The sequence below is a fragment of the Amblyomma maculatum genome, chromosome 2, assembly GCF_055883805.1.
Source record: "Amblyomma maculatum isolate TAMU_Amacu chromosome 2, ASM5588380v1, whole genome shotgun sequence".
Taxonomy (NCBI): domain Eukaryota; kingdom Metazoa; phylum Arthropoda; class Arachnida; order Ixodida; family Ixodidae; genus Amblyomma; species Amblyomma maculatum.
Window position 1 is genome coordinate 210962012 of NC_139345.1, and position 12125 is coordinate 210974136.

General features: G+C 47.4%; 1 protein-coding gene and 1 pseudogene across 4 annotated transcripts in view; both read left to right on the top strand.

The window, feature by feature from the left end:
- Nucleotides 1–12125, top strand: part of LOC146201211 (telomere-associated protein RIF1-like) — a 310221-nt gene that overhangs the window by 224360 nt on the left and 73736 nt on the right. The window lies entirely within an intron of this gene.
- On the top strand, nt 7925–9210 carry LOC146201214 (zinc finger BED domain-containing protein 4-like; annotated as a pseudogene).

A 12125-nucleotide genomic window follows, 5' to 3' on the forward strand; every position in this document is an offset into this window, starting at 1 on the left:
TATGTTTCATAACCGCTACGCCTTGTGTGGCCAATTTGCTAGAACCTCCCTTATTAACTGCCATCAAAAATTTAAATGACATCGACATTATACATGGATGTCATCTCTTGTTGACACACATTGGCCAGAAGTTGCCAGCTGCAAACACACAACTAATATGGTTGGTTGGTTTAATTTATGGGGTGTAACATCCCGAAGCGACTTGGACTATAAGATACCATAGGGGTGAGTTCTGGAAAGTTTCACCACATGAGTTTCTTTAGCGTACAACTAGAAATAAAGAACTAATAAAGCCGTGCATAAAGTTTTAAGTAATGGCGTACATTTAACATTAATGCTCCACTGCGGTTGTGCAGTGGTTAAAACGTTTGACTACTGTGCCTGAGTACCCGGGTTCAGTCCCGACCGCCAGTGGCTGCGTTTCGATGGAGGCGAAATGGAGGCATCCTTGTGCTGTGCGGCTTCAGCGTACGAAGATCCCCAAGTGATTAAATTACTCTGCAGCCCTCCACTATGTTTCCTCTTTCTCCCTCTCCACTTTCACTCCCACCTTCCTCCCTTTCCTTATAGTGTGGTTCAGGTGTCCACAGAGCAAGTGTAACAAATACTGTGCCTTTCCTTTACTGTGAACCAATTATTATTATTGCCATTTACATTAATAAAAATTCAAAAAATGAAGAGGTCATTGATCCGCAGACGAACACATGCCCGTAAGCATGCATGCACGAGTGTGAGTCATTTTGCACAACTTAATATGGATTTATCTGTTGCTGGCTGGTTAGATATTTAACCTAATGTGGAGGTGGGTTTTGCAAAACTCCGCAAGTAAAATGCACGCTCCATATTCCTGCGCACATGCAGCACACTGCGTTGGAAGGTAAACACATGTTGCGATCATGCGCACCATGTCTACGTTGAGTATTTCCTGTGCTTTTTTCGCAGCTAAATGAACAGAAATTAAAGCCAATGAACCTGCATATACTCGCACAAGAGGGTGTTCTTTGATAACATGCCCAGTCGGTTCTGTGGAGCCACACTCACCACCGATGGAGATCACTTTTTTAGTTCAGGCACAGAGAAAACGCCTTTGCTGATTCAGTCTTGGTGCTGCACCCAGAGGCACAACAGTTCTCACGTGCACACTGTGAGAAACAATCAGAAAAAGAGGAACGCACGCACAAGACACGTATTCAGCGCATGCGCTTGGAAGGGATATGGTGATACGAAAGTCACGTGACGAAAGTCAGCCAGTAGACGAACTGGCAGCGCACGGAAAATGAATGCGGTGCACTGAAATTTTTCAGTGACTCTAGTCCGTCCTAGTGGTGGGGAAGTGGCATCAAAAATTGGAAAATGGCTTAGTGGCTTCGAAGCAATGTCAGCAATTCTTGGCGTTGGTTCGGTTTGGTCATCTTTGACAGAACAGGAAGAGACGTCTGATGAAGCATGTTGCTGAGGCAGAGGGGCGGTGAGCACCATCAGGAACATAGGTTAAACATCCACTATGCAAGCGAGTGAAGTTCCTTTAGGCAGCACGAGGGATTCAAGTGAAATGTTCATGGCCGCTACTATCGCTGAGCCACTGTGGAACCGTACAAGACTTGACAGGAGATTCCTCGTGCGAAATGACGATGCGATAGTGCGATGAGTACCGTATTTACTCGCAGAATGCTCACACTTTTTTTCGCGGAAAATTGGTGCTAAGTTGGGAGGTGCGATAATTTTGGGAGAAAATTTTCGAGCAAATGTTTTGGAGCACTAAAAGCAAATTTAAATAGGTGCGAATCGGGATTCTTAGGTCAGCTAATATAAATATAACCAAAGCATTACTTTCAAGAACTTACCCTTGTTATAAAAGTACAGGGTCACCAAAAGCACAAATTGCTAAAGCACTTTATTTATCGCACGCAGCCTCATCATCACTACCCGCGTTTCGTGATATAATGCTCACAGCAGACCATACAGTTCTACTCTTGATCAGAGGAATGCCAAGGCAGCGGAGCAGAGCAGCCAGTTTTGTTCGGCAGAGTGTATGCGAGCATGTCTTTAGTCGTTCAGTAATTGCACAGTGTTTTTTCTACCAGGATATTCTTGAAAAACAGGAAATTCGTCCTCGGCAGGGAGTGAATGTTTTCGGAACTACCCGGCGCATGATATTTCTCTCATATGCTCGAATATGCCGCGCGGGCGATTTCGCCATGCGCTAGGAGCGCCTTTGAAGACGACTTCGATAACCCGACCTGTGCCTGCAATATGTGGTAATATTTTTTCCTTAAACCCACGAGATCAAATATCATCGGGCCGTGAAGTGATGACGCCGTAGTAGTGGTAGTAGCAGTGGTGTGGAGCTAGTTCTTTAAAAATGAGAAATATCAATAGGCTGAAATGATTCATAAAAGAGCGATAGCCAACAATTTTCCAGCTTCAGTCTTGCGACAAGAGCTGGAAAAAATAGAAAAATTAATAAAGAAGGCAGAGGTGGGATTACTTAATACTACCATGGCTTACTCAACCCAGCCTTGAGACTACTCAACATAATCATGATATAAACTGGCTGAAGCATCATCTTTACAGATACAACGATGCTCTGGCTGAACGTACATTTCAGAGTTGCTACAGATAATTTACTTTAGAAATGCTATAATATAAATACGTTTCTATCCACGTGCTGCAGAGGTTGTAAAAATAAATTTTATTGCTGTGGAATGCAGTTAAATATATCTTAAAGCACTAGCCATATTTGTAATTTCTTCGAGGTAAGGCCTTGTGTTACAGTCGAACCCAGATATATCGAACTCGAAGGGGATCGCGAAATAGTTTGATATATCGATAATTCGATATACAGAAATTGGCTTGAGACTCCGCTTGCGATCGTCTACATGGCTACAGGGATGGACGACTCTCCCCCCAAAAAAAAGAAAAAGAAAATGATCTGCCGCTTTTTAATGTCTGCGACCGCCATAGCTTACGCACGTTCAGTACGACGGCACGAGACACGCATCGCACATCAGCCGCCGCGCGCAGAGGGCTCACTACACCACAATGCACATGGGAGAAAGCGTCCAATGTTTTGTCTGCCCTGCAAGGAGGTCTCCCACGGGCTGCGCTGGCTTGTCCGTGCATGCGCAGTGCACGCTGCTGCAAACGAAGACCTGGTAAGAAAGAGGAAGGGGAGAGGAAAAGCTCGGCATAAGAATGGGCACACCCTTGCCTTGCGCCTCGCTCTATCGCGTTTTTCCCCTCTCCCGAACGCCACGGCTGCACCGGTCCCCCTCTCGTTCCTTCACGCACATGGCTTAAAACATAACGTGCTAGCGCACGACAAGCGATTACCGCTGGTGGGAAAGAGCGCGGCACTTGAAATGTCACATACATGGCAATTGACGGCCGAGGCTAATGCGATCGTCTTCGGGGAAGGCGCACCTTCCAATGCGTGGTTCAGAGTTCGAGATTGTTACAAGATATTACGTGCTTTGTACGCACGGGGGGTTTATTTACAGGGATCGATCCAAACAGGCGAAGCATACCAACGTCCCTCTGCTCTTGCTCTTCTTTTTCTTTACCGATCTGCCCGACCGTTCTTCATCTTCCGTCGACGTTCTGCGAAGGCGTGTGACATTTCCCTCCTCGCAGGCGAAGCCTGTCGAGCGAGTTACATAGAACCCCTGGAATGAAATCGCTTGAGGCAACGTGCTACATGCACCACCTGAGACTGCCGTGACTGTCGACCATTCGCACTTATGCGTGCTATAGCATAATTCAGATCACTGATGCGCTCTAACACAACAAATGGTCCGGTGTAGGGTGGCAGCAGTTTTTGACAAAGACCACGCTTACGGAGAGGTGTCCACAACCACACATAGTCGCCAGGAACATAAGAAACTTGTTGGTGTCGCGTGTCGTAGCAGTTCTTAGAACGTTCTTGTGAAGATAAAATTCGAACTCTGGCCAGCTGGTGAGCTTCTTCAGCTCTGCAGAGTGTAGTAGCAAGAGAATGTTCGTCATGAATGAAAAATGGCAGTATGGTATCGAGGCCACAGTGAGGCGTGCGAGCATAGAGAAGATAGAAGAGGCTGTAGCTTGTTGTCTCATGTTGCGCTTAGCTGTATTCGTGGGTAATGAATGGTAGAACGCCATCCCAGTCCTTATGATCTGCAGCGACGTACATAGCCAACATGGTGGTGAGCGTCTTGTTAGTTTGTTCTACCACACCGTTCGTTTGGGGATGATATGGCGTGAAGTGGCGAAAACTTCAGGCACTGAGGCTAAGAAGTTCTTCGACAATGTCCGCTGTGAATTGGCGTCCACGGTCACTAATGATGACTGCAGGGGAGCCGTGCCGAAAAATGATGAATCGAAGTAAGAAATTAAGGCGCAGTAGCGGATGGTGTCGCGGCCGTTTCACAATAACGAGTTAAATAATCCACGCACACAAAAATTCATCGGTGTCCATTAGAGGACCGTAGGAAAGGTCCAAAAAGGTCAATGCCAACTTGCTCAAACGGGGCTGTTGAAGGTGTGACGGGCCGCAGTTTTCCATGTGGACTTGAAGTCGACAGCTTAAAGCGCTGGCATTGCACACAGTTGGCTACATATTGTTCGATCGTTGAAAGCATCTTCGGCCAGTAAAATCGCTGCTGTATGCGGTGGAGTGTTCGAGCCACTCCCAGGTGACCAGACGTGGTGTCATCATGCATCATTTCTAGAACTATGATGCACAGGCTTTCCGGAACAACAAGAAGCATGTGTGCTCCTCCAGAAGCGAAATTCTTTTTATGAAGCACTCCTTCGCGAATGTTAAATGTGTTCTTCAAAGGATCGTTGGCGGAATCAAACAGAGAGGTTAATGTTTGGTCTTTTTGTGGCTCAGTTCGGAAAACGCTGAGATCGGGGAAGGTTTTTGAAATTGGAGCCAAATATTCATTGAAGTTGTCTGCATCGTCATCAGTCGTTTGAAGTGGCAAATGCGAAAGACAATCAGCAACTGAGTGTTTATGGCCGCTTTTATGCACCGCAGTAAATTAAACTCTTGTAGGCTTAAAGCCCATCGAGCGAGCCGCCCGACTCACGAGCCAGCAAAGGGAATGGTGGTCGGTCACGATAGTGAAAACATTCCCGTACAGATAGGAACGAAAGCGCTGTACAGCGAAAACAACGGCTAGACATTCTTGCTCCGTAACCGTGTAATTTCTTTCACATTTACTCAACGAGCGGCTGGCATACGCTATCACGTGCTGATCGCGTCCATGGCGTTGTATAAGTACAGCGCCGATACCGATACCACTTGCATCAGTGTGTACTTCAATTGGAGCCGATAGGCAGAAGTGGCGGAGGATGGGGCTCGAGGTCGAAAGAAATTTTAGATGACGGAAAGCCGAGTCAGATTCGCTGGTCCAATTGAATGGTACATCTTTATGCAGTAGACACGTGAGTGGGTAAGCGATGTCTGCAAACCTCGGTATAAAGCGTAGAAAGTATGAGCATAGCCCCAAAAAGCTCTGCAGCTCTTTTAGGCACGGTAAAACTTTTGACAGCTTCAATTTTCTTGGGATCTGGTTGAACACCTTCTTTATCAACTAAGTGACCGAGGACAATTGTTTCACGAGTACTAAAATGACATTTCTTTGCATTCAGTACAAGACCAACTCATTCCATGTAATCAAGTGCGATATCCAGACAGCTGTTGTGCTCACTAAATGTTTTGCCAAAAATTACAACGTCGTCCAAATAATACAAACAAATTTGCCATTTTAGTCCACGGAGGATTGTATCCATGAAGCGCTCGAATGTGGCAGGCACATTACATAATCCAAAAGGCATAATGTTAAATTCATAAAGTCCATCTGGTGTTACAAATGCCATATTTTCTTTATCTGCAATGTGCATGGGGATTTGCTAGGGGTGTGCGAATATTCGATAATTTCGAATATTCGATCGAATAGCACAGCATTCGATATTCGCTTCGAACCGAATTCTCGGTATTCGAAATTTCGAAGTATTCGTCTCGCGCGAATTGTGTTTCTGGAACGCTCGCCCGCTTGCTTTGTGTGGTTTCAGTTTCGAGTAATGCCGCATAGATGGCTTTTTACGCGAAAGCGTATACAGGTCGTTCGCCCGAAAATTTGTCGGCCCCCCTCCTTTTTTTCTTTTTCAAGAGTTGCGGAAAAGATTATCCGACAGGACAGATGCAAAGATAAACACGCAGCCCTACCATGCTATCGCTTCATTCAGTCAGGTGATGAATTATGCGTACCGAACATGGGCGACCGTTCTCGGAGTGGCGAAAAATTCAGCGGCAGGCCGGAGACTCGATGTCGCCGAAGTGTATACTTACGTCAATGGGAAGGGCGCCTTTAACGTGTGATAACGCCAAGCTTATTGCGCACCCGTGGAGCGTTATACTGCCGTGAACGCTCGGCATAGGGGAGGCTGCGGACTTAAAACGTGACTGCCGAACTTTAGTAGAACGAAATGATCGCATCCAACTGTGACAGGCGTCTTTCTTGCGATTTTGACTGCTTGCACGTTGATGGGAATGGAACGCCGTCGTGATCAGGGCATTGAGCCGTCTTCGGTGGTGTGCTGCACTTCGTCGCCGCAACTCAGGCACTCCGGTGCGCTGAAGGCTCAGAGCAATCTTGGAAGCGCGATGCTAAGTGCTGCTCGGAGGTACTATCGGGAATAATTTTGTCAGAACGCGCGATCGGTGCGAAAAACGTTTTGCTTGCGGCGCTAGAGTTTTGTACAGCCATTTCCATTCTTGCTCGAGGGGGTAGTAGTCTGGGAATGTAAACGGAACGATGTTACAATGCTTCGGCTTAATAAGGGAAGCAACGCTCCGGCAAACAGCAGCCGCGAGCTGCTAGTGAAATGCAAAAAAAAAGAAAGCATCGTGCGACACGCCTTGTCAGAGTGACGGCATAGGCCGGGAAGAGCGCCAGTTTTCCGCACCCAGGAGACGCACAGCAGAGCCAACGTTTCCATACGAGCACCCCTCGGATAGCGAAATAGACGCGCCAACCTCCGGCCGCTAGGTGATGGCGATGCATTTGAGCCACGCGCGGCGCGTCCTGAGCACTTCTGTCCCCGATAGTACAGCCAACGTATCGGTGGTGTGGGAGCCTTGGAGACGCGATGGTGCGGTGCTGCCAATGCTGCTAGGAGGTCTGGTCAACCTATGTGCCATTTTAACTTCTTTGGACGCAGCAGTCTCATCGACGCAACTGAAAAGAAGACTCAACCCAAGCCCAAGAAGCGAGGATCCTAAACTATAGAAACGCAAGCAACGTATGTGGCAAGTGATTGTCTAGTTCACTGTTGGACATTCTACCCGTTCGACCACTGGTTCGATCGTTGGCACTATGGCCAGTGCGTCTACGAAAGGTGATCCAATATGGAACTACTTCGTGAAAGTTGCCCCCGACATTGAGGCTCGCTGCATGAAATGCAAGGCCGTTTTGAAGACTCCAACGGGGACGGCGACGACATTACAGACGCACTTGAAAAGACACCCCGATTTCTTTAAGGCCTACCAGGACGACTGTCAGGCACGCAAACACGCTGCCACCTTGAAAAAGGCAAGCCAGCCAAGTGTTCAGCAACAGTCAGTTGCTGAATGTTTCGCGCCAAAAATGAAGGCGACAGCACCGAAAGCGCAACAGATGACAAAGATGGTCGGCCGATTCATTGCACGCGGTATGCACCCGTACTCCATCGTTGAGGAGCCTGGCTTTCGTGATATGATGAAACTCGCCATGCCCGATTACGCAGTGCCGTCACGAACGACTTTCTCGAGGGTCATCATTCCCGACCTTTATGCATCGAAAAAAGAAGAGGTGCGAACGAAGCTTGCAGAGGTCTTCGCAAGCGGAGTGGAGTCCTTCTCTATCACAATGGATGGTTGGACATCGCGAGCGAACGACAGCTATGTAAGTTTCACTTGCCATGTGATGGATAAGGCGTTTGTGCAACATGTACATGCACTGGCCTGTACCGAATTTGCGGGTGCTCACACTGCCGAGAACTTGGCGGAGTTCATCGGAACTGTAATAGAGGAGTGGGAACTTCCATCTGAAGGAATGGTGCCGACCTTTGTGGTCACTGACAACGGGAGAAACTTTGTTTCGGCGGTTGCGCGATCGTCGTGGCAGGGCGTGCTGTGTTTCGGCCACACGCTTCAGTTATGCATCAATGATGTCATAAAAGATGTGGCGGGGCTTGCGCAGCTTTGTGCAAAAGCAAGCTCAATAGTAGGTCGGTATAAGCGAAGTGCCAAGGCTCGAGCACGCCTTAATGAAATTCAGAAAAGCATGCTTTTGGATTGTCTTGAAGTAGTGCAGGACGTACCGACACGTTGGAACAGCGAGCATGCCATGATGGCCAGACTTCTAAGACTTCGTGCCCCTATTACTGTGGAACTTTCAGAATGTGACGTGGTTGAAAATCTCACCGCACAAGAGTGGAAGCTACTAGCAGCATCAGTAAAGGTCCTGCAGCCGCTTGATCAGGCCACAACTGAACTCTCTGGGGATAGCTACCCAACTCTCTCACAAGTTATCCCGCTGCTTGAATGCACAAGGATCGTTCTTGCACAGCATTTGAATGATTATGATGCAGCATCAATTGCATCCAGCCTACTAAAGAGCATCAAGTCTAGATTTCCTGACATCGAGATGTCTCAGCTTCCAGCATTAGCCATATGTTGGCTGACCCTAGGTACAAAGATGCATGCTACACTACCGAAGCTGAAAAGAAATGGGCGCTTGATCTCCTTGTGAAGGCAGCAGAAGTGACGGTGGTAGTGCATCAGCATGCTGAGGTTCCAAGCGGAGTCTGCGCATCTCCAAGACCTTCCACTTCGGGTGACTCTGTGTGGTGCGCCTTTGACAAATTTAGTTCCGATAAGAGCCGCCGACCACACCATACAGTGAAGAATGAAGTCGCCGAGTACTTGAAAAGCCCCCTTCTTCCGCAGTCTGAAGACCCTTTGGCATGGTGGAGAACCAACGGCAGCCATCTGTACCCATCCATAGCACCACTTGCACGCAAATATCTTTCAATCCCAGCAACACAGACTACCAGCGAAAGGCTGTTTTCAGCTGCAGGAAACATTGTGCGCTGTCAGGGAGAGAACCTGCTCACCCGTCATGTAGAACAGCTTGTGTTTCTGCACGATAACATTTAGATTGGAGTATGCTGGGCTGTAAATGGCAGCTGTCACCAGAAGTGCAGAATGTCTCTTTTTTTTTTCTTTACTGTTCTTAGTGCTCTTGCTGCAGTGTAGTGCAGTTACTACTATAGTTTCAGTTATTGGTTGTACTACTGGCGCCATTCTGTTATACTCTTATTTTTTTTAATTTTATCTCGAATTTCTTATTAGAAAGCCAGCAGTATCTTTATGTGTTATAACTTTTTATTACCAAGCCAGCAAAAATTGTTCATCACTCACTTTAGGTGCTTTCTTAAAATTTTGAAGTGTGGTTTTAAATAAAGCCTCAGTGCAGTATGTAATGGCATCGTGTATTGGGAAAATAAATGGTTTTGGAAATGCCTACTGTGATTCAGCCTCTTTTTAGTGCCAGAAGTACTATTCGAACTGTTCGCTTCGAAATTATTCGAAGAAAATCACTATTCGCTTCGAATTCGCTTCGACTCAAAAAACCACTATTCGCACACCCCTAGGATTTGCCAGTAGCCGGATCTCAAGTTAATAGAAGAAAAGTACGAAGCTGAGTGCAGACAGTCAGTTGCGCCATCTATACGTGGAAATGGGTAGACATCTTTCTTCGTGACTGGATTTAAGCGGCGGTAGTCAACACAAAACCTCCATGTGCCATCTTTCTTTCTAACAAGGATGACGGGAGCTGCCCAGGGACTAGAATATTCTCAAATAATTCCGCGCTTAAGCATCTCTTGAACTTGATCATCGATTACCTTACGTTTAGCTGCTAATGCTCGATAGGGCTTCTGGCGTATCGGAGGTTCGGACCCGGTGTTGATCGTGTGATGAGTACGACTGATAGGCAGCGGTGTTGAGTCGTCCTTGACAAAGTCGAACACTGTCACGTGTTTCAGAAGCAGTTCCACTAGAATGCAGAAAGAGAGGTTGCAGAAAGGGTCTTATTAATTATAGCCGTAACTTAGGTCTCCATACTGGTGGCACCTGCTGCTCAGTGACAGAGCTATTTAACGCCGCGACAGAACCTGATACGCCTTCCTCGAAACGGCAAAGTTTTAGACCCCGAGGCAACACAGTTGGCTCTTCAGAGTGGTTCACTGTCCATAGCTCAGTGCAGCCTCTAGTCACGGGGACGACGCAATGAGGCATAAGGATACTTTTCTTAGAGCAGGTGAGTCTCGTAGGTTCTACTATAGCTTCAAAAGATTTGCACTGGTTGCGAATAGAGAAAACCCGAACGAATGCTGCAGATAACGCTTGCACAATTGTGTCTTCTTCCACAGTAAATGCTCCAAAATCAGGTGTCGAGCCATCCACAAGAGCGGGAAGTAGTGAGGGATTCAAAGAAATCTCTCCCGTACTACAGTCTAAAGTTGCACCACACTCTTGCAGAAAATCAATCCCAAGAATCACATCATGCGTTGATCGGGGCAGCACTGCAAATTCTACTCTAAACTTGAGGCCACCAATAACAACATCCGAAGCACACATACCAAGATGAACTAAAGGTTCACCACCGACACCATGGAATAACACTGCACGATCACCACTGAACATTACTTTCCTACCTAAACAGTTCTTAAAACTTAAACTCATAACAGATAACCCGGTTATATCAAACCCGGATATATTTAATTTTGGTTATATCGAACTCACGGAATATCCCATTGAAAATCCCATGTAAAAGTATAGGAAAGCCGCGTCATATATCGAATTCAATTTCACCGGTCGTTCAATATATTGAACTCCGCACCACGCACTGGAAAGTGTGCCTTCCCCAAAGACGATCGCATCACCCTTGGCCGTTTGCCGCGTGACGTTTTCAAGTCACGCGCGGAAGGAATGAGAGGGGACAGTTCTGGTCAGCGCCGCGCCCATTCCCCAAAGGTGCGCGCATCTGCAGTTATCGTTTCCCGCGCGCCAACACATGACGTTTGCAAGCCATGTGCGTGGGGGTGCCCATTCTTTTGTCGAGCTATCTCTCTCCTTCAGCACGCGCTACGCATGCGCCAAGCCAGCTCAGCCCGTTTTCAGACAGAGGTCGGACGCTTTCTCCAGCGTGTGTTGCGAACCCTCTGCGCGCGGCGGCTGAGGTGGCTATGGTGCCTGCGGACGTTAAAAAGCGGCAGCTCTCTGTTTGTTTTTCTTTTTGCGAGTCATCCTTTCTTATCGCTGTGCTGTTCGGACGTTAAGAAGTGGCAGGGTTTTTTTCTTCTTTTTTTTTGCGGGAGTCGTTTATCCTTGCATGTATGAATCAACGAAAGCATGCGGTCAGCTGCTGTGATCATGACGCCCGCCCCAAGCGTGGAGTGATAAATCGAACCAGGCTTGTACGTGCAATCAAGCCATCACGAGCACCTGCCAAGTTCGCTACCCGCCACCGCAGAAGCTCTTAAAAGATAAACGCGCCCCGACGTTATCGCTGCGCAGCATCTTGGCACGCTGCCAAGAAATGAGCTGTGGATTAGACGACCGAAGCGGAGTGACGTGCGCCATCAGCATGCAAGTGAAAACGCTCGCGATTTCTGCCGCAGTAACACAGAAACCTTGTATTGAGCTGTCGCGGTGGCTCGAGCGGCAAGAGGGACGCAGTTCCAACAAGTTTAAAATTTTTCGCTCTGTCGCTGCCGCTCGTCGCTGAGATCGCTCAATCGCTTGCATGTGAGCGAGCTGGTCTTAACATATTTTTTTTTTTTTTTTTTCAAATTCTCGGGTGCAAAAGTGGAGGATGGGTTCATTATGCGAGTGGGTTGATTACTCGACAAATACGGTATCGTTTTTCGCATCGTAAGTGTCGTCACAAGCCGATTTCTGTGTTTCGAATTATCGATATATCGAACTATTTCGCGATCCCCTTCGAGTTCGATATATCCGGGTTCGACTGTACTGTAGCACCAGTGTCCACAAGAGCCATTGTTTTCACATCATCAACAAACATTTCCAATTT